The sequence below is a fragment of the Callithrix jacchus genome, chromosome 1, assembly GCF_049354715.1.
Source record: "Callithrix jacchus isolate 240 chromosome 1, calJac240_pri, whole genome shotgun sequence".
In the NCBI taxonomy this organism is placed as follows: Eukaryota; Metazoa; Chordata; class Mammalia; order Primates; family Cebidae; genus Callithrix; species Callithrix jacchus.
The window spans coordinates 27576164-27604053 of record NC_133502.1 but is presented as its reverse complement, the minus strand read 5'-3'; the positions used below and the strand labels follow the sequence as shown (position 1 = coordinate 27604053).

The 27890-nt window shown below is 48.9% G+C and overlaps 1 protein-coding gene, 1 long non-coding RNA gene and 1 other non-coding gene across 7 annotated transcripts in view; 1 reads left to right on the top strand and 2 right to left on the bottom strand.

The window, feature by feature from the left end:
• Positions 1 to 25917, top strand: LOC118152380 (uncharacterized). Its single transcript, XR_004741146.3, has 4 exons — positions 1 to 186; positions 14749 to 14895; positions 20077 to 24596; positions 25162 to 25917. It is a non-coding gene; the product is annotated as an uncharacterized LOC118152380 (long non-coding RNA).
• The window catches only part of SOX1 (SRY-box transcription factor 1), a 703575-nt gene that overhangs the window by 51715 nt on the left and 623970 nt on the right, over positions 1 to 27890 (bottom strand). The window lies entirely within an intron of this gene.
• Positions 6596 to 6656, bottom strand: LOC118148400 (small nucleolar RNA SNORD44). Its single transcript, XR_004735211.1, has one exon. It is a non-coding gene; the product is annotated as a small nucleolar RNA SNORD44 (small nucleolar RNA).

Genomic DNA, 27890 nt, shown 5'->3' with positions numbered 1-27890 from the left:
ACACAGCTCTGATATTTGGCTCCATCCATTCCCATGGCAGTGATAAGATCCCAGCACTAGGCCATCTGAAGCCTCTCTGTTCATCCTCACAGGTACGCATGGCATCCCCTGTGTGCCAGCCTGCTCCAGCCCTGCCAACTGGCCTGCGTGGCATCCGGGAGAGGCGCTACCAGGGGAGGAAGCCTGGTAGGTACCAGGGGATGTGGGTGGGGATGGAATTGCTTTCCTCCTGGATTTTCATCTAACCACCCTTCCAAACCACGAGAAGCTCCTCGGGGGACACCCGCCAGCCAGTCGTTGGGCGCTTCCCCCTCTGCTGCGGGCACTCTCTGCACCAGGCCTTAGGAGCAGGGGAGAAGGCCGGGGTAACAGAACATCAGCCCTGGGTGGGGGCCAGAGCAGGACTCTTCTCTCCACCCCAGCGGGAGGGAAAAGCTGCCCTCCCAGCCTCTTGGGCAGCCCCGCTGTCCGCCGCTGCGGTGACGGGGGCTTTTAGGGGTCTTCTGCACCCACTGGGGTACCATCAGGGTAATTCTCCCAACCCCGCCTTCCACAAAGGAGCTTCCAGAACGCAGGCCCCACAGCACTCCAGGAAATCGATGCCATGAAGCGAGCTTTTAATGGGTTAGTTGACTGGCGGCCGCTATCGCGTTCAAACACCTGTTTCCTGCCAGGGGAGGCGGCCAGTCGGGTCCCTGCGAGGGTCGATGACTGCCAGGCCTGCCCCGCCCTGCCCATCGACTTCAGCACTAGCCACCGCCGAAAATCCATTTCACGTTTGAAACTTCCTGACCTTTCCACTTCACGGGAGGCTCAAACCCGCGGAAAGAGGGGGCGGAGGCAGGCGGCTCAGTGGCGCTGGTGGGGGAGACTCCCGGCTGTGCCCACTGAAAACCTAGGCACGCGCTGTGCTGCAAGAGGAGGCGAAGAGGGTGCGATTTCGCTGGAGGAGGGAGGATGCGCGCACGGAGCTCTGCGCCCGCACGGGGTTCACCCCTCCTAGGGCGGCCCGCTGGGATCCAACCATGGGACGCCCTCCCTTGGGCGCTCGGATCCCACCTCGGGGCTGCGGGACTGAGGCGTTGGCCGCGCTGGTGGGGCTCGCGGGCGGGCACTGGGAGCTCTGCCAGTCCAGGGTTTGCGGCTCATTGATTTCTTTTTTTTTTTTTTGTAGCAGAATTAATATCGTCAAGCCGGTCGGTCAGTCACATTTAAATTGATTCTTTGCCCCAAACACCTCTCACTAATGGCACACGCTTCAACATGTTAATTTTTAAAACGCAATTCCAGCCGGCGGATTTAGTTCTCCGCGCGGCCGGGTGTGCACCGCGGAGAGCGCAGCCTGGCGCTGCCGAACGCGCGGGTGGGGGAGCCTCGAGGAGCGGGGAGGAGGCGCGGAGCTGTGGCGGACGCGAACTTCTCCCCCAAATCCACAGGCTCGACCTCCCTCCTCCTCCCCAAAAATGGCGACCCAGAGAGAAACAGTCTGGGTCCATTGGGCGGCGGCCAATCCCAAAATCTGAGGATCGGGGGAGGAGTGAACGCACAGATAAGAAAATGACAAATGTGCCCGCGGAGAGTCCGCTAGCGATGGCCACCACTTCTACCCACCTGTTCTTCCCCGGGGCCACAAAGCTGCGGAGACACCCCATAATCCTTCACGGAAAGTCACCACCGCACCCCTCTCCCGAGATCCTTAACCGCCCGGCTCCCCAGCGCTGGGCGGGCTGAAGCCCCTGAGCAAGTTCGAGATACACTTACAGATAGTTCCTCCTCCAGCTCCCGTGGGTCCCCAGGGCGGGTCCGGCACGGCCGCGCCCCTAACGCTCTGCCCGCGGGCACCTCCAGGAGCCCGACTCATTCCCGTCTGGGTGGCCGGCCCGCTCTGCGTGCCCAGCGCGCTGCAGACCCCGGACCCGGGCCCGGGCCGGCTCCCGGCAGCCCCATAGCCGCCAGCGCCACGCGCACGCACACTCACACGCGCACACTCACACGCGCACACTCACTCGCACACGCGCCTCTCTCCTCGCCGCGCGCGCGCGCACACACACACTGCAGGCGAGAGAGACAAGAAAATGAAATTTATTATTGATAGAAAAGACTTTAAAGACAATTTCAAGTTATTGTTTCTCTCTGGAAAAAGGAGATCCCTCTACATAATGAAACGCTTTTGTGTGGCGCGGAACAATACCAAACAAGTCTTCTAATAAATAGCCACTTTTTTGTTCCTACTCGACAGTGAATAGAATCGAGCAGTTGGTTCGCGAGCAGCTGGGACGCCGTTTTGAGCTGGGAGGTGGAGCCGCGTCTCCCGTCCTCCGCGCGCCGCTCCCCAGTCCCCTCTCCCCTGCGTCCCCTCCTGCTCCCCGCTCCTCTCCCCATTCGCTCGCTCTCGCCTCCCGCCGCGGACCCTCCGCCCGCGCCCGCGTCCCCGCCCCCGCGCCCAGGCCTGGCCTGCGGGATTCCGGCCAGGCCACTGCAGGGACCAGGACACCCCTCCTGGCCCCTTGCGCCTCTGTCCCGAGGGACTCGGAAGTTCACCCCCGACCCCCCCAAAAAGCAGTTGTCAATTCTGTCATCACAGAGGTCTGCAGATTTTCGCCCGGAACTATTACCCCGGCCTTTTCTAACCCCTGGTGGGAGGATGTCACCCCCACCTCCAGTCCCGAGTCCACTCCTTGGGGTTTCTGCGCCGCACCCCCACTCCCACCCACGCCACGTCCCCGCGCCGGGCTCTCTCCTCCCGCTGACAGCGCCTCAGCTTTGTTGGCTAGCAGCGGGGACACCGTGGTCCCGGGCGCCGCCGAGCCAGGCCTCCCCCGGGAGCAGCTCGGGGTTTTTTTTTTTTCTTTTTTCCCTTTTTTCATATTGCTCTGCGATGCGCTCCTGAATTCGCCCCCATCCCCACACTAGTGCCCTCACGACTAACGGCAGTTGCTGAAAGCAGCAGTGTCTTAGGAGTAGTATTGTGGACACTAAGCTCTCCAGGTAAATGTCCCTCAAGGCCAGGCGGCTCCGCATTCCAGGCGCGCACTGAGGGAGGGGAGGCCTGCGGGGCTGTGCGGGGCTCCGGGGTGTGGGCCACCCCCGCCTGGGGCGCTCTGTCGCTCTGTCTTCAGGCGGAGCCCGGGCCTGGCCTCGGAGGACGGAGCTGCCTGCCTTCCCTAGCGCGGGGCTCGATCACGCGGAGCCGAAGGCGGAGGAGGAAATGTGTGGTGTGAGGCACCTGGGCTTGAGCCACGCTTGATTCTCGGGGTCCGGGTCTCTGCCTCCTCCTCCACAGTGGAGTGAAGCTGTCAGCACTTCGGACTCCAGACCATCACCCTGGAGACTCCTTGCAAATGTATCACAAGCAAACTAACTGCGTTTTTGAAAATGATGACCACACGTTTGCCCGGAGGATTTGTGACCCCCTCCCACCCAAGGAAATATGTTTACCAACATTAAAAAAAAGAAAAAGAAGAAAAAAGGAAGCCCAAGTCCGGCAGAGTTGCAGACAGGAAGCGCGTGCCAGCCCTCAGTGTCGGTGCGGGGTGCGCACAGTTCTCCCGGACAAACGCAGGCTAATTTTTTTCCCATTGTCGGCAGCTGCAGCTTGCAGGAGATCCTTGTCTGTCTGGCTCTAATCGGAGACAAAAACCCACATGACTTCGCTCAATGGATCTTAATCTAGAGAAACACTGTGTCATTTGCAAATTATTTCTTAATCGGACTAAGCTATCTAGAAGTGCGAGCGGAGGAGTGAGTGTTTTGGAAGCCGCCAGAGCTCAGACGTTGACTAGGAACACTTCCTAGCAGCCCCGCTTTCCCCCAAAGGCACGTTGGTCTAAGTGTCAAAAGCAAAATCAAGCAAGTATGTTTCTTTACTTGGGGATTAATTTTTTTGAATTCACTTTTGAGAAACTGTATTCTCTTGGAGTTTAAGACAATTTAGTTCAGTCAGTCCTCCAAGATGTTGGTGACAAGAGGAAAAGCTGGTCCTTAATATCTTTAAAAAACCGGGTTTGTGCAGGAATTTCGTGGCGGGAAGCGCGGAGACACGTTGGAATTGGACCCATTCCAGCAGGCTCCTTGAAAGCTTTTTCCCTTTGTATGGAAAATGGAAACATTTTGGAATCCAGATTTAAAACTTTGACTTATATTTTACATGTTAAGTCGCTGAAAGATTGGGTACAACACTGCATAAACCTTCACAACCTGCAAATATTTGAATGGTTTTTGTAAGCGGAGCAGCTGCCAGTCAGCTGGCTTTGACAGGCTGCCACAATTTTGTCACTTAATAGCGGGTGTTAGGCTAAGTGCAAAACACTCTGGCAAACAGATGTCAAACCCGTATCAATGGGGGTTGTGAAATGGAGTTTTAACCCACATCGAGGTCTCGAGCGCGGAGCCAGTGTGTACACCGCGCAGCGAAGGCGAGCGCTCCTGAGCGTCGTGGCCTTGCCCGCGGCCCTGAAATTCTGTAACAACGAGGCGGCGTCTCCCCCGCCCAGGCAAAGGAGAAGCAGGGCCGAGGGACCTGGCAGGGCGTGGCGCGTGGACCCCCGTAGCTGCCGCCAGCCCCCCTGCGTCCCGACCCGCTTCGCCCGCAGAAGGCGGCGGCTCTCTGCCCAGGCTGGGGCGCAGCAGCAGGCCCCGAGCGCGGCCCCGGCCTCCCTCCTCCCGGCTCGCTGTGGGCGCTGCCCCCGCCCCACTCCCCGACCCCTCTCCCCGGTCCTCTGAACTCGGCCCCCAGCAGCGAGCCTCTCCTGCGGCCTCAGTGGTGAGAAGGCGGAGGCGACAGATCCAGAGACCCGCAGTCGGAGCGGAGCCGGAGTCCACGGCCGAGGTCACCCAGGTGTCTGCGACCGCGCCAGGCCCCGGCCAGGCCCAGAGTCAAGTGCAGAGCGCGGCGGGCACCGGCGCTTAATTCCCTTCTGCGGGGCCGTCTGGGTCGAAACTGGTTTTTCCTCGTGGTTCGCAGGAGGAAGCGGCCCAGGAGCGCGGGGTCCATGCGCTGGGAGGCGGGGTGGGCGGAGGCTCGGAAGCTCCTCTCCTTTGTTTAGGCACCGGAGGCGGGCCCCGGGGGCACTCCCTCCCTCCTTCCTTCTCCCAGGCAGGGTCCTCCCCAAAGGCCCGATCTGCCCCTCTTTCCCGAACCACTGGAACTCTTTAGGGTGGCGGCGTCCACCTACGACCCCCGCCCCCTGCGGCTCCCGGGACCCTGCGGCCTTTGTGTTTCTCGCGCTAAGGCTGAACGCCTGGGCGTGGTTGCTGAGTGAGTCCCGCACATTCTGCTCTACCGGCAAACCGGTGCCACGGGGATTATTCTGCACGAAGAATATCTGTTCACTCATTCAGAGCCTCCGTGGTCCTTGAAATGTCTTTCCAAATTTTCATCTCTTGATGCTGTTTAACTCCCACACAGACTGCACATTGAACAGAGCGCACCCGTGACTTTAATGCCACATCACAGCAGATCATTGCTGGTTTTCGATTTTTACAGTGGGGATTGCATTTGACCTAGTGCCTAACTCATACTTCTCTTTTTCTTTGAATAACCATCATGCCAACTCTTCATTTTGGGAACTTAAACTTGCGGCTGGAAGGCCAAAAGGAAACTTTGGATTTTACTGCAGAATGTGACGAAAGGCAAATTTGTCCTTATTTACGTTAAAAGAATTCTCAGAGCTTTCTCTTGAGGACAGTGATTTCATTCTGTCTCACATATTCCTTCAGGAGAGGTATTCTGCAATTGGTTATGAATCCTTAGGCGAGTATTCACTTTATAATGAACAGCAGTCAAAACACTAATTTTAACTTGCCTTACTATAAGCTCAGCTTGAGGCCATTTGTGTGTCCCATGAATGCACACACAGTTAATAAGTACGTATTTGTTTCTTATAAGAAATAAGATGTTTATCTGTGTCTTATATTTTTATTGATGGAATACAATCAAAGCATAATTGAATGCCCTCCAAAACCCTCTTAAAAGTACACAGAGCAAATATTCTACTGGGAGGGGTGGTCATTGTAAAAATAACTAAAGCTTCTCTGTGCCATTTATTTTAATTAGATTTTAATAGAAAATCAGATGTTTAAAAGCAGTTTCCACAGGTCTATGGGATTCGTTAATTCTAAATGTACAGAAATGTATTTTTACCCTCTGATTAAGTTCACTATTTTCACACGTAAAAGTATCCAACCACAGAATTCCACTTGGTCTTCTCCCAAGGTGCGTGTGGGGCTCAGGAAGGTGGGGGTTGACTGGGACAGGTGTCAACTCCAGCAAGCATCCCTGCTGGGCTGTGTGCAGTGCACTGGATGTCTGCTTTGAGCTGTGAGGTGGAACTGGGCCGAGGTCTTTCGAGGAAGTGGCAGGGAACACTGGCTCAGGGCAGATGTGCAGTGCGGATGTGGGAAGCCAGGGATTTCTGTGCTGAATTGTGGGCTGCAGCGCTGCAGTCCTGGGAGGGACAGGCCTCGTGGAGGGGGAGCTTGAAGGAGGAAGAGCATGCAGGTAGAAGGATGAGGCTCTCATTAGAGTGGTTCCAGGGGTGAAATAACTTTCTGAAATCAGCATTTGCAGTGGAGGGTTTTGTTTTTGTTGGTTTGAAATCAGCTAAAGCCGATTATGACCTTCACATTCAAGCACCTTTTGCTTATCAGCACCCAGGGTAGTGGCTTTCACATTGATGAAATTCACTTCATCAAAAAAAAAAAAAAAAAAAAAAAAAAAAGAATTCCATAACTTGAGGTTCTACTTACCCATTCTTTATTAGAGACAGTAATTTCACTATCATGGTAATATTTTTCTATGCAGTTTATCCAAGGACTTAAGCTGAACTGACTGGTGAGCCGTAAAATAATGAATTTCACTGGTTTGTTGAATTTCTGTACTTATGTTTAACTGAACACAAGCTTCCCTCTCACAGTGCCCTGTCCTGTTCTTTTTCCTCAACACTCAACCTCTGTAGTACGCCAGATGCAAATAGAATGGAATGTACAAATTGCCGAATAGGAATACAATTGGTATATCAAAATCTTCTCTGAATCAGAGCTGACCAGGGTCAATATTTCACTTTATTCCAGTCCTTGAATATAGAAGCACAGCTGCAATTACTGAAAGACTTCACCGAAGAGTTAGATATTGTCAGTGGGGTGAGTTTGAGTAATTGTCATTCAAAAGAGGAAGAGTATGCTGGTAAGTGTGTGTATAATACTGCAATAATATTATATGCTAAACATGAAAATAATCCATGTTATGTAGGAATAAAGGGCTGTCTCAGTCATTAATTTATTCACAGCAAAAACAAATTTCATTTGAAAAGTTAAAACGACGGTAACATTTCTAGTATCTATTGACTATGCTAAGTCATAAGGGACAGGCACACGAATAGGTTCAGCCAGACTTTGCAGCCTTTAGTCAGCAGTTTTTGGAGGCAAGGTCATAGCTTCATGACCTGCAGTTGCCTGGAGCACTGGTTGGTGCCCAGCAGGTGTTCAGCTATCTGTTCATGGCGCTAGCACAAGACAGTTCTGTGTCGGAGCCTGGATTTGTTCAGCTGTTTTGTACTATGCGTCCTTGGCCAAGTAACTGAGCTTCTCTGCTCCTCCATTTTCTAATCCATAGAGTGGAGATATTAAATTGTACGTGGTAGGAATAGTGTCATGAATGCAAATGCCCCTGGACCTGGCACTCAAAACAACACTGGAGGACTCTCATTTTTGTCACTTGGTCTTCTTGGCAGAGCCACTCACCTGGATTCCCTGGCAAAAAGGGTGGCGGAGAGAGTGCAGTCAGGCCAAGAAACACCTTATTTTCTTAGGGAAAATCCCCAGGCACGTCCAGCATTGCCCCCTTGCTGGAGGTCTTTGCTGGCAGCCCCTCAGACCCCGGCCCACCTGGCCGTTTCAGTGTTTCCTTCTCAGACCCCGGCCCACCTGGCTGTTTCAGTGTTTCCTTCTGATGAGAAGTCCCTAAACATCTACAATCACTCAAATTCGACACTCTATCATGTGCTGTCACATGTAATTCAATTGGCCTTTCATGAGAACAGCAAGTGTATCTAAAAGTCTTATTGACTTTGCTCATAAAGGCTTATTTATGGAGCAAAATTAAAGTGTAATTGGAAAACACATTTCCTGTTTCATAGACTACGGGATTTGGAGGTCTTACCTCTTATTTGCTTGGGGAGTTTTGAAATTTTGGACCTCCATTCATTTCTTCATCATTCATTTTAGAAATGTTTCCCAGTCTCCTCCACTATGCCAGGCACTGTCCTGGGCCTGGGGAGGTAAAGGTGATAAAAGTCTTTCATCTTCTCCTCACAGAATGTGGGCGAAGCCTCGCTGGTGGCATTTGGTGGGGCCCGATGGTTATTTCTCCAGGCTGGCCCCTCTCTGCCTTTCTCTGATGCCCTTTCTTTCCATCTGAGACACACTTTTTCTTAAAGCTTTTTTTTTTTCTTTTTTGCTTTTGTTTCTATTTCTGGTGTGGAGTTTTTGTCCTTCTCTCCTGTTGGGTCTATGATCATGGAGCTCCAATACAGATTCCTTGGGAGAAAAAGTTGACGGAGTCTTTTTGTTTCCCTCTGAATAATTCAGTCCACATTTTACTACACTGGTGCTTGTAGAGCTCGATGTAGGCAAGTGTCTGGGCATGACCCTGGCCAGGTGCTTCACTCTTTTAGAACCTCTATTTTCCAAGCTCAAAAATGAAGCAGCCAAACTCAATGGCTTCTGAATCCACCTTTCAAATCTAACGCTTCATGGTTCTAAAATTGAATAATGGAATATTTTGTCATGGGTTAGACCCCAGAGTCTAATTCCTTGATCTGTGAAGTGGGTACAAAAATGTGTGAGCCTCCCGGGAACAGTGTTCTGAGGGGAATTCAGAAGCCTCTAAACATGTCAAATGCTTATGATTATAAATAAGTATTATTCTTTCCCATGTCACTGGAGCAATAAGGTACACAGATGAGAGGGGCTGATGACAGCCCTGTTAAGACAGTGCTTCCTGCTATTTACATTTAGCAGCTCCGTCAGAGTACTGGGTATTAGGAACTCAAAGAGTGATTTCATAAAGAAAAAAAAAAGTGTAGTTTATACCAAAATGGAATAAACCCCCTTTTGAGTAACAACAATCTGCATAAATGCTTTAAGAAAGCCTATAATTATGATAAAAATGTTGCTCAAAGTTAAAATTATGAAGCAATCAAGATTTATAAACAGTCTCTCATCGACTTTTAATCATTCTTTCTTTTTTATATACAAACTGTACACAATATATGGTTGTAACATATCATGCTATACATTTTATTTTCAGTAATTTAGCTGAGCAAAATATATGTGAGGTGACATTGAGAAAGTAGGTTATATATGCACGTGATTATGGGAATGTAGCTGTTTCCAGTGTGCATGCACACACACACGCACACACACACGCACAAGCATGTGCACACACACAGACATACACGCGTGCACACATGCACATGCATGTGCGCAGACACACACGCACACACATGTACACACATGCACACACGCACAAGCATGTGCACATACATACATGCACGCACGCATGCACATGCATGTACACAGATGCGCACAGTGACACACACCTGCACACACATGTGCACACACAGGCATACATGCACGCACATACACACATGCACACACATGCGTGCACACACGCACATGCATGTGCACACACGTGTGCACACACACGTGTGCACACATGCCGTGATATGCATCTTCGTTGGTATCTTACACAGAAAAGATGCATGCTTTTACTGTATCAGAATCTCTTTAAAATTTTAATTAGTATGGCTCCTTTTGCAAGAGTTTGGAAAAATATGACATGCATATGAATATTAATTCCCTTTTGCCAAAAAAAAATTAATTACTGGATGACTGAGACAAAATTGACCAGACTGATCAGTATTTGTCTATACTGGGAAAAATCACCTCAGTAGAGTAGCTGGAAATAAACAATATGGCGACCACATGAAGGACTGACCTAAAATATGAGTTTGTAAGTGCTGTTTTTGGAACTTTCCGTTTAATGACTTTAAAATGTTTAGGCTTAAATTGAAAAGATTAACATAAGGAGACCCCAATACGTTTACGTCAGGAATCTAAAAACAATTCTAGAAATAGTTCCAGTAATTGCATGAGGCTGGTCCCTTGCACCCAGAGCCCCCTTCCTGCAGGCCATCCTTGTCCTCTTTGCTCTTAATCACTAATGCCGACGTCACATTTGTCATGACACCCTCCAGTGTACCAGCCCACTCCACCTAACTCTCATTTCTTCACTCGGTCAGTCCTAGCTACCTAAAATTAAACAAACATATTAGAGGGCAAGGACCTAACTCGTAGGTTTAAAATGATTTTCTAGGTAAGATTTTGTCATCTGAAGATTTGAGAGGGCAAAGGCCCTCAGCTGGCTCTGTGCTCTCTCAAAGGCATCTTTATTCCTTCTCTCCTGAAGGCTCAGCCATGACAGATGTATCAGCACCTGCTGGAATTTTGGCACCTACTTATAAGAATACGTTTCTGAACTTGATCTTTTTGCTGGAAATGTCTCTGTGGGATTCCATTTCGCCACAGGTGCGACCTCTGATCTTTGAGGGTCTGCTGCCTTTCCAGCTTCATCTTCAGCTTCTGCCTCCAGCCAAGGACTCTCCATTCACTTCTGCTGCAGGGCCCCCTCCCCACCTGCTCTTTGTGTGAGTCCCTTGTGAGCATTCACTTCTCCTAAGACCCCCCAGCCTTCCATCCATGTGACTTGTCTCCCAAGTCACATGTTTAAAGAGGCTTCCTCCCCGGGCTACATTAGGGTGCCCAGTGCTGTTTTCCCATTACGCCCTCTACTTTCAGCACACAACATCTATCATAATTTAACTACAGAGTTAGATTTGTGGTTATTTGTCTCGTGTCCCCTTTTTCCCATGGACTGTCTGCTCCAGGAGGGCAGGGCTCATCACATTTGGCTCACGCTGTGCCTTGTGCCCAGCACATTGAATATACTCAACAAATACTGTTAGATGCATGCAGATCAGCAAAGATGGGCAGCTGTCTGTGGTGGAGAAGCTGGTATTAAAGCAGTGCCCAGCAATAAACACCTGTAAAAGCTGACAAAATGCATGAGGCAGGTTTTCCAGTGGCAGACAACAGGTTCCCTCAGGACCTGTGAAGGGAAATTCTAGAGCTGAGTCTCTGCCCTGGTCTCTGCCTGCAAACAATTTCCTGGCCAAGGAGAAGGAGGCTGGATCCCAGGGAGAGTATGGTGGTCCCTGTGAGCTGGGAAAGCAGAGGTCAAGTTCGACGTACCTGAAGTAGCAGGAATCCATAGGGTCTAAGAGTAGAGAGCAGAGAGCCATGCAACAAGATGGTCTGTGGCTGAGGGCAGGGATGCCTGTGAGCAAGGCAGCAATAACCAAGGCTTATCGATAGAAGCTGGCAGGGGGTTGAGAGTTAAGCAGAAAGCCTGGAGGTTGAGCAGGGGAGTGCTGTCAGAGTTACTGCCCTGCCAGGGTGGAGAGAGCTGAATGCCACTTGAACATCTGTGGTGTCCAGATGAGACTCCAGACAGGCTGCCTTAGGTGGTGGGGTCAGTTGTAGTGTAAGACCACCCTAGTCCTGCCCCAACGAAACCCAATACCAAACTCTGTAAAGACACACAAGGGATACAGAGGCTGTAAGGTGAGTGTGGCAAAGTTGGAGGGGCTTGGGAAGCACTTTGGACTTCCAGAGATAAGCACTCATTCATGGAGATCATTCAGGGATTGAACTGCCTGCTCCCATTACTGATGGGAGTCAGTAATGGAAAGAGGAAGGTACCAAAATCCAGAGTCTCTACAGCATTTTATTCACCAAGTCCAGTATCAGTGGAAAAAAATCACCAGACAACTGAGAAACAGGAAAATGAGATTCACAGTCAAGAGAAAAAGCAGTCAAAAGAAATCAGTCCTGGGATGGCTCAGATGTTGCACTTGGCAAAAATCTTGAAGCAGTTTTTACAACTCGGTGTAAGAACTGAAGGAAAATACAGTGTTAACAAGTGAACAGATTGAGAATCTTAGCAATGGAACTAATAAAGAACCAGATGGAATTTATGAAACTTATAATAACTGCAATGAGAAATTCGCTAGACAGGCTTGGTGGCAGGTAAGGAATATCAGAAGGAAGAGTTGTTAATTTGAAGATACCAACAGATGTCATCCTGCGAGAAGAACGGAGAGAAGGAAGGAAAAGGGGTGGAGCCTCAGGACCTATGGATAATAGCAAATGGCTTGACATGCACGGAATTGGAGGTCCAGAGGAGAAGCCAGTGATACTGGGCGTCACCTTTGTTTTTTTTTTTTTTTTTGGTCAGATAGGCCAAATAATGACCAGATACTTGTCTAAGTTGATGGAAAACAACTTTCATATTCAAGATTCTAATCAAACTCCAAGCAGGAGTAAACAAAACAAAAACACAACCATTCCTGGGCACACTGTAGTCAAACTGCTAAAAAAGAAGTAAGGGAAAAATCCACACGTGCAGGGGTCTATGCGGACCCCCACACAAAATGCAACAGAGACCAGAAACAACAGAAGGGCATTTTTATAGCTATGAAAGAAAAACCCCAGAAACCTGTCAAGCCACGGCAATGCTGTATGAAACAAAAACCTCCTTCAAAGAAAAGCTGAAAAAAAGACCTTTTAGCATCGGTGAAGGCTGATGTATTCCTAGACAGAGGCCTGCATTACCAAAATGCTAAAGAAACCCTTCAGGATGATGGGTGCTGGGGAGAAATGAAGAGCAGCAGACATCGTTGTTCTCCTTCCTCCTGTAATTTACTTAAAATTAAGTGTTTACAAAGTAAGGCTGCCTCTTTGGAATTAGTGTGGGCTTGACAGATGCCCAAGGACGTTAAACACCACCGTGTCCTTGGCTTCACTAATTCTGGCAAATTGCATGTTTATTTACAGGTGAAGCAAAAATGAAAGAGCGTGAAACAACGTAAGGTGGAGAATGACAGTGTTTCATCACTAAGTCGAGGGAAGCTGTGGGAGTCAGTGAACTTTCAGGATGCCTTGCCAACCATGAGTTGTTAACCCAATCTTCTCAAATTTCTTAAAGATGAAATGCCTATTATCTTCCAGTCAAAAGCCAGGTTATATGGAGGAATTATTGTGTTCTTCAAAAATACAATAAAAATGCTGACTTCTCTGTATTATTAGGTTGTTTCTATGCCTATTTCTCAATCTTCCCAAGAACCCTTGAATGCATTAAAGACAACGAACAGCAATGTGGAGGGAGGAATATGGCTCATTTTTTAAATAGAGATTTGTTTGCAACATAACCTGAGCATTATCTTTCATATTGCTGCCCAAGGGCGTTTGAAATAATTTCTCCAAGAGGTTCAGGGGAAAGACTTTAGAGCTGAAGAGTTACTTGACTCTGGGCCTCTTTGTATAACAATAAAATAAAGATGCATTTCCTTTGAGAATTAGAAAAAATAGTAGCCAAACATCCACTCTAAGACTTACATGGTTTCTCTTCCTCCCTTCCCCTGTTTTCCCTTCTCTCCTCTAGATAATTTACTATTTGTAGTTACGAGTCCTCCATTTTAAATGAATTACAAACTGGAATGAAAGAAAGCATGTTTTATCATGAAATTTAACACTTGAAAATAAGAAATACGTCGTTGGAACAGATGTAGTATTACCTGTGAGGACAGCTGGTTTTTCTCTCTCTACATATACATTTTTGCTGCTTGACATTGGAGCACATTTTTGATTTAGCCTTCTCATAGCCTCAGGGGTACAGCACTTGCACACACACACACACACACACACACGAACACACATATAAACATGCATATATACACAAACACATGAACACACATGTACATGTGCATTCACATACACCTGCATACACGCCCACCTGTACACACGTGCACACACACACAGACGTGCATACACACGAACACACATATAAACATGCATATATACACAAACACATGTACACACATGTACATGTGCATTCACATACACCTGCATGCATGCCCACCTGTACACACATGCACACACAGACGTGCATACACACGAACACACATATAAACATGCATATATACACAAACACATGAACACACATGTACATGTGCATTCACATACACCTGCATACACGCCCACCTGTACACACGTGCACACACACACAGACGTGCATACACACGAACACACATATAAACATGCATATATACACAAACACATGTACACACATGTACATGTGCATTCACATACACCTGCATGCATGCCCACCTGTACACACGTGCACACACAGACGTGCATACACACGAACCCACATATAAACATGCATATATACACAAACACATGTACACACATGTACATGTGCATTCACATACACCTGCATACATGCCCACCTGTACACACGTGCACACACACACACAAAACTCTTTCATCCTCTTGATGAGATCCGCACTTACCAAGGGCTTTTGCTTGAGGCTGTGTTCTCTACCATTCTTCCTGCCCTCCATGAAACGCTCTCGCAAAAACTGAAATTCTTCGCTCAATAAAACCATCTGAAAAAACGTGTTTTATGTGCCAACTGGATAGTGACTTGCAAGGATAGAAAATACTGATAAAAGGGCAATGTTGAACAAAACCTATGTCTTACCTAACTTATGTAGACTCATGTTTGCTTATATTTAAAGAGATGATTGGCATGTGGTTGACGGTTCTTTTTTATTTGCACTGTTACAGAACTTTTCTCACATCACCTTGATGTTATCCACGGGTTGTCCACCAGAGCTTTCCATCTCGAAGATGAAATACTCCACGCCCTGCAGCATGGGCCCTGCCAGGAAGCTTCTGAGAAGTGCTGAATCTTGGGCCCCACCCCAGACCCAGGTACTCAAGGTCCGCATTTGAAAGGAATCCTGGAGGGTGCTGCCCCACAGCATAGGCTGATGGATTTTTCTATTAGATTGACGTTTACTTTGATAGCTTCAGGGAAAAACAGTATTTGTACTTCTTTGTGGCAGGCTTATGCAGTGAATCCCCAAACAGAAGTGAATAAGAATTTGTAATTATTGTTTTTGATACTTTTCTGGAATGTGTGTGTTGTGAACTGAACGTGAGCCCGGGAATCTCGTCCAGCGAGAGGGTCCCAAACCTGGAAGAGAGCGTGCGCTGGAAAAAAAAGAGATAGAAAAGGCGAGGTCTGGAGGGCTACATGCACTATGCTCATGCAGCAATTTTATTTTTGCAATGTGTTTCATTATATACTTTTCTGAAGTTAAAGTTGTTTACGCCAGATTAACATACTTAAGTTACAGTAAGCAAGTTACGCCCACTAAGTTACGCCCAGTAAGTAAGTTAAGTCCAGTAAGTCAGTTACGCCCAGTAAGTAGGTTACTTCCAGTAAGTAGGTTACGCCCAATAGGTCAAGGTAAGTAGATTACAGTCAGGCCCTATAAGCTATGGTAAGTAAGTTACAGTTACGCCCTGTAAGTTACGGTAAGTAAGTTACCAAGTGTAAATATTTAAGTTAATATTTTACAATAAAGGTAACAAGGGTCCAAAATGAACACGATGAGACAATAAACCATAAGAAGCCGAAAGTGGACACATTGCCTCCCAAGTCCTGATATCCATAAAGTAATGTCTGTTAATTATTTTGAATAACATATAGTTCCTCTCTCGGTTCCTGCTTTCCCTCAGCTCGACTCCCCCAACTGGGGATCTGTGTCCGGGCTCAAGCTCACCGTATGATGAGGCCCATTTCCCAGGGGCCTCACGCGGGAGCGATCCCCACAGATTCCCTCATGTGTGTTTATACTCAGTGTTTTACACAAAAAAAGATCGATTGTTTTATATTTTACAATAATGATAAAAATGCATTATGGTGTTTCTCCAAGTTCACTATCCAAGACAATTCATGAGTTATTTTAGGGTCAGACTACTTTAAACGCTGGTTTAGCATGTAAGTACTTACTGAATGTCTGGTTACTGATTACTATCTCATGCTAAATGAGATAGTTTTGTCCTTGCTAAAATATAAGCTAGTTTTATTGATTTGAAAAAGATGTAAACTTGCTCTCCATTCTATATACTTCCTAAAATAATTGGACATTTGGGTTATAACTCTTCTGTCATTTTGAAATTGAGGAAAGTGAAAGAGAATTGAAATAAATATCCATGGATTGCTGGTATAGGCTGGGAAACAGGGACTTGGGGGTACAGCTGAAGACTAGAAACAGCCTCTAAATTAATATTACCTCTCTCCTCTCTGGATTTCTCAGGCCATTATTTACAAGCTGTCAAATTTTATGGTTGAAGTAATGTGTATGAACTATGCAGTGAAAGCACATTTTATCCATTGATTTCCTGGCTGTTCATGGTCGCCACTCATCTCCTGAAGAACACTTTTCTGCTTGCACAAAACATAGATTAAAGTATCAGTCTTCGATCCTGTCTCTAATGTGGAGGGAGAGAGAATGAGTTTTGAAGTTTCATACTGCTACTCCACCCAGAGAGCTACAGAGGCAAATAAAAATCTTCCCAAAAGGAAGAAGATGACATCCCAGGCCTCAAATTATATAGTCAAAAAATTAAAAAATTACTGTGCCAGGACATAGTAGAAGATGGCCAGATAAAAGGAGACCAAACACCATTAAGTGAGATGAAGCAGAAATAAGAGATTTCCGAAAACAGAACGACAATGACTCCAGATACTGAAACCAATAGATGAGGCATGCATTATATTTAGTATGTAATCAGAGATTAAGCAAAACTTTAAAAGATGGGCAGGGAATTGGAAATCCAAAAAGCAAAACAGAAATTTTTAAAAATTCAGAAAAAAAAATAACTCAATTAAGAAGTCACTGGATAGATTTAAGATCAGAATAGATACAGCTAAAGAGAGAATTAGTGAACTGGGAGACTGTTCAGAAGTAAACCTAAAAATCATCATGGAGAGATGAAAAATGAAAACCTCAGAAGTAATAGTAGGAGACATAGCGTACACAATGTGAAAGTTTAACACATGCTTGAGTCTTAAAAAGAGAAAAGAACAAGAATGAAGAAGGAAAAGTAGTTGAAAAGGTAATGTATGATAATTTCCCAGAACTAATACAGAACAGTGAAGTATAGAATAAACAAATCTGGTATGTCCCAAGTGGGATTAAATGAAAGGAAATTCATAGCTGGGTGCATTAGACTGAAACTACAGAAAACCAAAGACAGATGAAACTTCTAAACAGCTGTGATGGCAGATGGACTACCTTTAGGTACAGTGCCTTCCCCAGCTGGCTTTCAAACAAAAGTAAACCCAAGAAAGTTGTGGAGTGATGCTTTCAGACAGGGCTGGGGTGAGGGAGAGGAGCTGAAGTGCCTGCCTGTGGTGCACAGTTTAAGGAGATGCTGCAACACGGAGTCACCCGGGTGAGGAGTAGCTCTTGACTGTGCTGGAAGAGCCTGCAGATGTTGCCTTTACTACCAGTGTCAGGAGAAGTAGCTGTTTCAGGAGTTCTGAAGCAATACTATGGTTAATCAAATATGAAAACCCTTCTAACCTAGGAATTTTGCATGTTTTTAAACCAACCCTAACAAAAATTTATGGAAGAGCAGAGAAAAGAAAAAAACCCAACTCTTACCACCTTAAATAGTCATTTTTATATGAGCCTCCTGATCTTTGAAATCAAGTTGTCCACTGGGACTTGGGACTCCGGGCAGGGTCCTCCCTTGTCCTTCCCAGCCTCTGGCCATAGTGGTCCAGCCTCTGTGTTCCCTGGCTATGCTCCGGCCTTGGTCTCTGTTTGCACGTTGCATCCCCTCCGTGTGTCTCTGTTTTCATCTCCCTTTGGGTCTTTCTTCTCTTCTTATAAGGACTCGGTCATACTGGATGCAGGACCCTTCCTACTCCAGCGTGACCTCCTCCTAACTGACTCTAACTGCAAAGGCCCTATCCGGGTAAGTTCTCATCCTGAGGTGCTGGGGTGACTCCCAAATGCCTTTTGTGGGGACCCAATGTGACCCACAGCAGACAGCAAAGCAGAGAAGGCAGCATCTGACGACCCTCAGCCTTCTCCAATCTTGGCAGGCTCCAAGTGAGAGTGTTTCTCTGCTCACTTCAGTGTGACATCTTGTTGGGCTGGAGATTCTTTTCACTGTTAAGCTGGATTCCAGTGGTCCGTCTTCCCAGTAAATAAAAAAGTGTGCTAATTTCACAGAAAACAGTCACCATCTCACATTTTAATTCAATTCTTTGTCTTTCCAGCAGAAAGTATTCTTCCCCCCAGCCCCCTGGCGTCAGCCAAATGAACTATTATGTTATCTTAAGAGTTTTAAGGATTCTGGGGACTGTGAGTTTGAGGTGGAGTCTTATTGTGTTCTCAAATATCATAGATCTTTCTGAGAATACAGCTAGGAAAATCAGTGGTTTAACTGGTCTCAACATAATTTGGTCTTTTAAAAAGTTTTTAAAGGCATTCACATAGCCAAAGGTCACCCTTCCTTTCAATGAACAGTTAAGCATCTTAGGGAAGGAAGCATGCTGTATGTTTCCATGCACGTGCTGTAGTTTGTCTGAGTTTTGCATGAAAAAGTGAGCACTTGTCAATTACCCACTAGGGAGGTGTTGTGATAGGGAGGTTATTTTTCAATAACTACCTGAATAAAAACCATTTATTCAAAATGCCATTTCTGCTGCATGTGTGCGAACAGGCAGCACGGCTTGGCGAGGGGCCTGTCCTTGCTTCTGTCCCAGGTGAACGCAGTGAGTGCAGCACCGATTTGAATTCTGTAGCCCAGAAAATGCGAATTAAAGCTACAGTTGCTACCTTTACGATACTCAGTCTCCACGACAATGTGATACTGCTTGCTTTTTTCCTGTGAGATTTTAGGTGTATAAAGATGAAAGAGTCAATCAACTCCACTTTCAGTTTTCTTCCTCTGGGTAAATGTCACTGCTGTGCACTGGCTGCAACTTCTTTCTCTCCCTTCCCACCTCCCGCCCCTCAGCAGGACCTGGCAGCGCGTTTCCTGGTTGAAGGAGCACAGGGCTGTGGGTGAGGGTGCCGGCCACAGGCTTGAGCCCAACCTGTGGGCTGGGGCCACTGTAAAATAAGAGTGTGGGGCCACCTGCGAGTCTTCCAGGTCTTGGAAATCACTGAGCTGAGAGAATCAGGGAACCTCAGCTTCCCATACATTTTGGGAGGGAAAAAACACGTGCACCCAATCCTACTTCTGGTGGCTTCGTCCTGCACCACAGTTTTGTGACTGCCATGGGCGCTGATGCGGTTTGTAGCTCCATGCTCTCACGCTGATGCTCATGCAGTTTCACTGCTGCCCACAGCTGGAAAGCAGGCACCTCAGGCAACAAGCGCTATGGGAAGTGTTTAACGGAAGCCCCAAACATTGACGCCCAAGATCCGTCTTGCTCAGTTTTAGCCGTTTCCCCTCCATGCACACATTCATGTTGAATCCAGCCAGATGGCAGGAGGGTTTATTGAAATACTTTTTTTATGAATCTGCTGATTTTTATCACCATGGAACTGTATTTAAAGAAGATAAATTATTTCTCTTTGCATTTAACAATCCCAGCTTATCCCCCAAGGAGTAAGAGACTAATTCCTGGTGATTGAGGGTTTAGCCCTGAGCTTTCTGTATGAAGGAACATTTCTGTGTCTGTTCTGCCCCATGCAGACACATGTCCCCTACCCACACATGGCCGCAAAGTGCTTGATGTGTGGTGAGTGCAGCAGAGGAAGGGAATTTTAAATTTTATTCCATGTGTAGAACTGCTGCCTTGAATTCCGCGGGTATAGAAACATTGATGCTATTGCAGTTGCTCATATTCCTAACAGAGCTCCTTAGCAGAGAAAAGTATATTTCACATTTCTTCAAATCTGTGTTTGAATCGCTTGTAATAACTGTCATGCTCATGAAGGACATTCTTTCTGTTTTACAGCAGAAGCACAGGAAACAAGGAGTTATAGAGACCAGCTTAGTATGTAGGAGGATTAATTGATTTGTTTTTGTCTATGATTATAGATGTGAAAGTAACTCAGTTTCTTATTGATTCCCCAGGTGGCTTTCACTGAGACCCTTGCTTGAAGTAGGAGCTCCAGGCTCTGGAGATGCAGCCTGGAGAAATCACAGCCCCATATGCATAGAGCTTGCTCCACACTCGCTCCAACTGGCTCCCGACTCCTGACGCCCACCCTGCCTAGACAGCTCTTCCTTCTGACACCCACCGTGCGTGTGGCTCTCCCTTCACTCTGCCTCTCTGCTGCAATGCCCCTCATCTCAGAGCTGTCCCTGCCTAACCCCCGCTCCCACGCCCCTCCCCCACCGTGATTTTCTACGAAGCACAGATCACCACTGGACATTAGCATGAGGTGGTCTTACTTGCTACTGGAGTATGGGGGCACATTTTGGCCAAGTGATGCCTGGCCTGAGACGCCCGCCCTGCAGCCAAACAGAAGCGTTGAAGAGCCGCTGGAAGAGGCATCTGAGGAAAGGGAGATGAGCAGCAGGTGAACTGTCCTGCGGCTGAGAGACCACCACCACCGGGAGCGTGAGGGCCGCTGGTGGAGGAGCAGCGTGGGACACTGCGTGGCTGTGCCCGGGATCTGGAGGTCAGGAAAGTGAGGGAGAACCTGCAAAGGAGACTGAGAAGGCCGAGAAGCAAGAGAGGACGGGGTCCTGGAAGCTGGTGAAGAAAGAAGGGTAACTTTGCCCACTCCTGGTAGATGAGTCAGATGAGACAGAACCGGCCCTGGGCTCAGTTGTGTGGAGTCATTCTGTGGACCTTGGCAAGTGCCGCAGGAGGAGGTGAGGCAGGGACGGCACAGCAGCCTGGAGGGCTTCGCTCAGATGCGGAGAAGGCAAGGCCGTTATTTACAAACGCAGACGGCCTGCATGTGTGAGGCGATCTGAAACTGGGATGTCCGTGATGACAGCGTGAGTTACTCACATGTCCACGTCCCTGTTACTCACATGGGATGAGAATGTCGCTGACCCAGCATATGTATGCAGATTCATTCTAAGCAAATGATTGGATTAGGATTTCCACAATTTTTGCCTTATTTAAAATATGTGCTAATCACTGGTCAACGTTCATCTTTTCAAATAAATCTGTTTGAACGTAACAACAAAGTTAGGAAGGGAAGATCGCGTCAGTAAGCCCTAACGTGAGTGACACAGAGGGTGCAGGGAACTGGAGAGACCTTCCCATTTGTTCTCCTAAAATTACATTTAGAGCCAGAAGAATGTTGCTTACTAAAAAAGAAATCCCAGAATCCTCTTTCGGAAAACTTTGAAATATGAGGTTTAATTTAACCTTTCTAGAAGATTTCAAGACATTTCAAGATTAATATTTTTGTGCTGGTAGGGAAGTTCCTTGTCTCTGATAGAAAGAAAACCTTCTCTGCCTCAAATTTGCCTTAGAAAACAGCCGGGGAGCACTAAACATTGATGCCTAAGATCTGTCTCCACTTTTATCAGTTTCTCTTCCACTGACACGTTCATGTGGAATCCAGCCAGATGGCAAGATGGTTTATTGCAATAATGTTTCAAACATGAAGTCATTTTATTTTTCAAATGTTTCAAATGTGAAGCCATTTTATTCAAGCCATTCAAAATGGCTTCAAAAATGCCAAGGGCTGTTTCTGTAGTTCTGACCACCCAAGACTGCACGTCCCACTCAGAAAGGCCTCCTGGAGGTCCGAGGTAGAGCTGGGCAATGACGCCTCCACATAACAGCAGGAGCTGTGCTCATCCCTGCCTTTGACGGGTGTAAACAGCCATTTCATATCTGACCAGCTATTGCTGGGCCTTCCCACAGGGCTCAAGTCTACACGCAGCTCCACGGCTCATGGGAAGCAGTCGTTCCTTTGCCACGGGTGCCGTGGGAGACGCAGTCAAGCAACGTTTCACACCCTGTGTCTGCTTTAACCAAATGAGGTAAGGTAGAAGAAATAACAGGACGCCAAGCCCTCAGCCGGAGAGAACGATCCAGTCACTCTGGAGAGCAGCATGACGCCGGGAGACTGTGGTGTCCCAGACACCCCAGCTCATGAAAGAGCCTGGGCCCCGTGCCAAATGCTGCCCAGACAGGAAGGACGACGGGAAACCTTGCTGAGGCAGAAACTTACGCATTTTCATGGTAGGTATATTTCAGCTTCTGGTGTTCAGAGAGTCTTCTGGATCCCAGCAGAGGCAAATGATTGAGAGAAGTAGTTTTCATTGCCATGGTTTAAGCCATCAGCAGTAGATTTGGGAAGAACGCCCTGCCGTAGACTTGATATGGACTTATGTGGTCAGACCACAGCAGAAGGCACACTTGCAGGGGGAAGGAAGAAGCACTTAAATAAAGGAAATATTTACGAATATGTGGGCAGAACCAGGGAGAACCACGACCAACGAGGAAGCCTCCTGGGGCTGCTGTCGGTGAGTGCGCATCGCTGTCTCCCCTCAGCAGCCAGGAAGGGCAGCTGCCCTGAGGTGTGGAGAGAGCTTTGTGTAAGGAAGGGCTCCTCTGCACCACGGCCACCAGCGGAGACACGGAGCTGCTGCCTGCAGCCCCAGGAGAGCCTGGGGGACACTGGTCCTGCCTCCCCACTCTTCCTGCCCTCCAGGCCCCTGCCAGTCTTCCCAGGCCAGAGTGCTCTGGAAGTCAGCTTCCGGGACTCAGAAGAGCATGGAGGACAGGGGAGGGAGGAAAGGGGGCTGCAGAGTGCCCAGCCCGGCCCTGTGAGGGGAGCTGGATTCCCTTCCCCTCCCTTGGTGCTGGGTGGGGTGGGGCAGGGGAAATGATGTACACCCTAGGATTCAAGGACAGGGGCACACACAGCCTGGGCAGGTACCACTCAGGGATGTGACTGCCACACGGAAGCATGTCCTGCTCTGAGGCCTGCTGTCCAGGCAGGGGGGGCTGGAGGCAGGCGCTCGAAGCGGGGCTGAGTCGGGGTGTCTCCAGGGTGGCCCTGGAGAGCACTCTGTGTTGGTCTTGCCCTGGGACAGGTGTGTCAGCATGGCGCCATCACGGCAGGCCTGGCCTGCTGCCGAGGAAGATGCAGGCCCCAGGCTGCGTGTGCGGCTGGAGCTTCAACTCTCATCTGACAGTCAGAGAGATCTCCTGCGCCCTGAGCCGTTTGTATCACTGAGGCCTTTCTCAGGCAGGAGCGCGGTGCCAACCCCACGCAACCACCTTGGGAAAGGCGTCACTACCTGCCCGACTGGCTCTCGGCAAGGGCCTCAGGTCCTCAACACACGGGCCAAACCTCCTTGTCACTTAGTAACTGGGTGACCTGAGGCACCCTACTTCTCAGCTTCAGCTTTTCATTGGAATAAATGGATAATCTTACTGTGAGAATTGGCGCAGTTTCTGATCCATCTAAGCATCAAGAAATAGCCTCTATTTTGCTCTTCGTTCAACAGGAGCAAGTCTGTCTCCCAATAATTAACGCGGTGGCTGATGCGTTGTTGGAAGCCATGAACCTGTGTCATTGAGCTACTCAATTTCTGAGCTTGGGAAACTCTCTTGCTGGTTCTCCGAAGGCTTTGTCAGTGGAATGAAGTATTTGGACAGGACGAGGCAATCCAGAGGCTCCAGTTCTGATATGCTCTGCTCTACAGGGAAGGACAACAGGACCCCTTGCCCAGAGGACACTGGGCAGGCAGGTCCCTTTCGGTCTCTAAGACATGAAGGAGAACCGACTGGGTATGAAGGAGATGGGGGTGGCATCTCAGGCTTCACCCTCTAGGCTGGGGACGGGGAGCAGTGGCTAATCCTCTAGGCTGGGGACAGCAGGGCAGTGGCTCACCCGCTAGGTTGGGGAGAACTTTTCTCTTGGTTCTTGTTGTCGTGCTACAAGCAAGTACTCTGCCCTGTTCTTGGGACCCAGACACACACACACAGGTGAACAGGGGACGCTCCAATGCACTTCTTCTTCCTTGACACCCTGTGAGGAAGAAAATGCAGGGCCCTCATCAGACTGGCCTGAGGGTCACCGCTTCCTGCTTCTCCTGGCAGCTGCCCTGAGGGTGCATGGGTCATGGGTCATTCTGACTGCCTGCAGGTTCCAGGAAGTAGGCCTCCTTCCGCAGGGAGAAGGACATTTCATTAGCCCGGATGGTCCACCAGGGCAGCAGAGACCCCGGGCCTATCCTGTGGCCTGAGACGCCTCCCGTGGCCTTGCTTACCACCAGGAGCCCAGACCTTCACACACCAGCTGCCAAGGTACAAATAACTCACTCATCCCTAAAACTTTACACAATTAGAAGTCAGTCACTGTTTAGAATCCAAACATAACACTAAGGCCTGGATTCAAATAGCTTTATCCAGCTGTTAAATTTCCATCTAATGCCGACAAACTTCTTTAGGCAATGCGTAGTGACAAAAAAAAAAAAAAGCAAAAAAATAATATTTGCTTTTAAAGTCTCAGATTCCATAGTGAAATCGTCCAGGGGAACTCCCAGGAGTCCCCCGGAGAGGGTCGGTGAATGAGCTGGTGTGTAGGTCATCTGGGAGCAGTGGAACCCGAGACCAGATAGTGTGCCAGAGGATGCTTCCAGGCGGAACAGCAGCCACAGAGCTGCCCTAGGTAAGAGCCTGGGATTCCCGTGGGATTTGGAGTGTGCAGGCCTGAGGCCCAGGCTGAGATTCACCCGCCAGCCAAGCTATTTCCTCTGCCTAGCAGTCCTGAATGCACGAAAGCTGGCCTGTCTCCATTTGGACTCAGAACATCAGAAATGATTCCTGGTGTTGCTTTTTGATTTTAATGGGTCATGAGGAGAATTCCAGAGAAGAGGCCACAGCAGGAACACCTGAAGTGGGGGAGAGGCGACAGTCACTTGGGCTTCCGGCCATTGTGCCAATGAGCTGTGAGTGCAGACAGGAGAGGGCCGCACTACTTCCAGATGCACAGTCGCTACCCCCATATCTGCCCAAACGGGTTGGTATCTACTGGGCCTGTGAGAATTAATGCCTCACCCATTACTATGAATTCAGACGGAGTGCGAGGAAGAACCAGCCTCTTTAGTATTGGGATATTCCAGGTTTAAGGACATGGAGGGCTCTGCTTATGAGGTTGTGCGCTGTGTGCATTTGTACACACATTGGGTTGGAAATGGCCCTTTTCACAAAGCATGCCTTCTTTCCTTGTCCAGTGTGTCTTCCTCGACCTCTGAGGCTGGAGAGCTCGCAGGAGTCCCGGCTCCTGACCCCTCTGCAGCTGGGATTCTGCACACCACTTCCATTTCCCCACTAGCTTCTCTTACCTGTGGAGACCTGAAAGCAGAAGCAAAGTGGGCACCATCTCCTTGCTGCGTACAGCCATGTCCTGCTGCACCTTCAGAAACTCTCCCAGCACCGCTCCTGTGCCATCAGCCCTGTGCTGCGGAGTAGGATTTGTGGAGAAGGTGGGAAGGCCCAGCTGAATGGCTGAGTGGCATCTGCAGCTCCCTGGTCCTGCCTGTGTGTCTTTACCTGAATCTGGTGGTTGTGGTGCTCCTGCTCCTGCATTTTCAACCTGTGGCAAAGGCTGTTGGTAGGTCACGTCTTTGGGGTTCTTAGAACGCATCCTGGAGGTCCCACCAAAGCCCTGTCTGCCAGCCCTGCTCCAGAGCGCCTTCAGCTCGCCCTGTCTGCCGGCCCTGCTCCAGAGGGCCTTCAGCTCGCCCTGTCTGCTGGCCCTGCTCCAGAGGGTCAGCTCGCCCGGGAGACCAGCCCTGCTCCAGAGGGCCTTCAGCTCGCCCCGTCTGCCAGCCCTGCTCCAGAGGGCCTTCAGCTCGCCCCGTCTGCCAGCCCTGCTCCAGAGTGCCTTCAGCTTGCCTGGGAGGCCCGGGGGGTTTCTGTTTCTTTTGCTGCAACATCACTGGTACAACCCACTGTTCCCCGAGGAGGTGGAATACCTTTGCTCATTTATTTATTCATTCATTCATTGATTCATTAGTTCTTTTGTTTAACTATATTATACATAAGTAACTATATTAGTTCTTTTAACTTTAATATAGTTATATATTAATATAGTTATTTAACTATTTAATATAGTTATATACAATATATAGTTATATATATAATAGTTATTTAACTATATAATATAGTTACATACAATATATAGTTATATATATATAATATTAGTTAAATAAGAGAACTATTTAACGGTAATATCTTTTATTACTAACACTGAACACCTATGACTTGTCAGCACTTTCCCAAGCTCTGGGGACATAAAAATAAATGACTTGATCTTTGATGCTATGACAAGCTAGTGGGGGAGCACAGCAGTCACCCCATCACTGACCATGTCACAGCGGTCACCCCGTCACTGACCATGTCGCAGCGGTCACCCCGTCACTGAACATATCACAGTAGTCACCCTGTGACTGAACATGTCAGGGGCAATGGTGGAGCCCAGTCCTGCTGGGCGCTGAAGGTGGGCTGCCAGGGAAAGTTTCTGGGAACCATGCTAGGGAAACACTATCAGGATATCGACACAGAAGCACCAGGGTAACTGAGAGGCTCTGTGAGAGGGTGCAGTGGAGTCCTGGAAGGGCAAAGCTGACTTTCAAAGGCTTCATGAAGGTCATGCTTGAGTGAGAGCTGAAGGGAAGGAGAGCTGCAGGTTGGTGGAGAAGCAGGAAATGGCAGCCATGGCCACCACTCACTGTGCTCAAGGGACCTTTCAACTCTTCCCTCATCATGGGTTCAAGGGCGAGGCCACCAGAAGCAGCCGATTCTCATGCCAGGCTCTTCCCTGCAGCCACCGTCTTCCATGTCCACGGGCCTCCTGGGCTGCAGCCCGGGATCAGATCCAGGCCACAGGAGGAGCTGCAGGGGTGCCTCTGAGGCCTCCGTGCCACGCCCCGTGGCTGCTCCTCTGTATCTCTTCTCTCCACCAACTCCAAATTCTCCATTTCCATGAAGCTCCCATGGGCTCTTCTGGGCCAGGCCACACCTGGGCAGCCTTCCTTTCCGAGTTCCTCATGGCCAGCCCTGGCAGACCCCTGGCCCTGGGCCCACTGCTACGGCTGTCATCGTTTTGTGTGATCTGACTTGGCCCTTGATGGCAAGCCCTGCAGAGAGCCCGTCTGTCACAACTTCATCCTGCCTGGCACATCTGCACTGCATGGGATGACCACGTGCCTGGGTACTCAGCATAAGCCACTCACTTCACAGGCATTCACAGTGGCGCTGCCACGCACAGGCATGGATGTTTCATTGAGTAGAGGGAGGCTCTCTTTTCTGTTGGTATGGACCTGGGGAATCTGGGTAATTATCCAGGAGGGTCATCATCTGGTGCAGACAGCAGAAGGGTGAGCCATTTAATCCAGGTGGCGGGAGCTGGCATGGGGCTCTTTCCTCTGTGTAGGGAGAGACCAAGGGCCTCTGACACCAAGAACAAGGCAGTAAGAGCCGGTGGTATGTTGCTGTGTCAAGGAGGCTCTAGAGGCCCAGTCTCCACTGATACCCATGGCGGATGTCCCTGTATCTCACGGACGAGGAAACAGGCACACACAGGCTCAGGAACTCGCTCAGGTGTGCAGGTAGGAAACAGAGCTGCTCCGTTCAAGTCCTGAAGCAGGAAGAGCTCCCAGGTGGGTGGTGGGGAAGGAGAGGGAAGAGCAGGTGCAAAGTGAGGAGGCGGGACCCGGAAACCAATGCAAGTTGGGGGATGACAGCTCCCCATGCCTGCAGAGTTCAGGGTGCACGGTGGGTGCCCAGCAACGCTGATGCTTTGCCAGCCACAGTGGCTCGGGGCATCTGCCGCAGGTTCTGAGAGGAGCCATGGGCGAGAACAGAAGACTCTTGGGCTGGGCATGTCTCACCCTGTCTAGATCCTCGCATTGCCACTTACAGTGTTGAAACCTTTGGCAAAACTGAACATCTCCGAGCC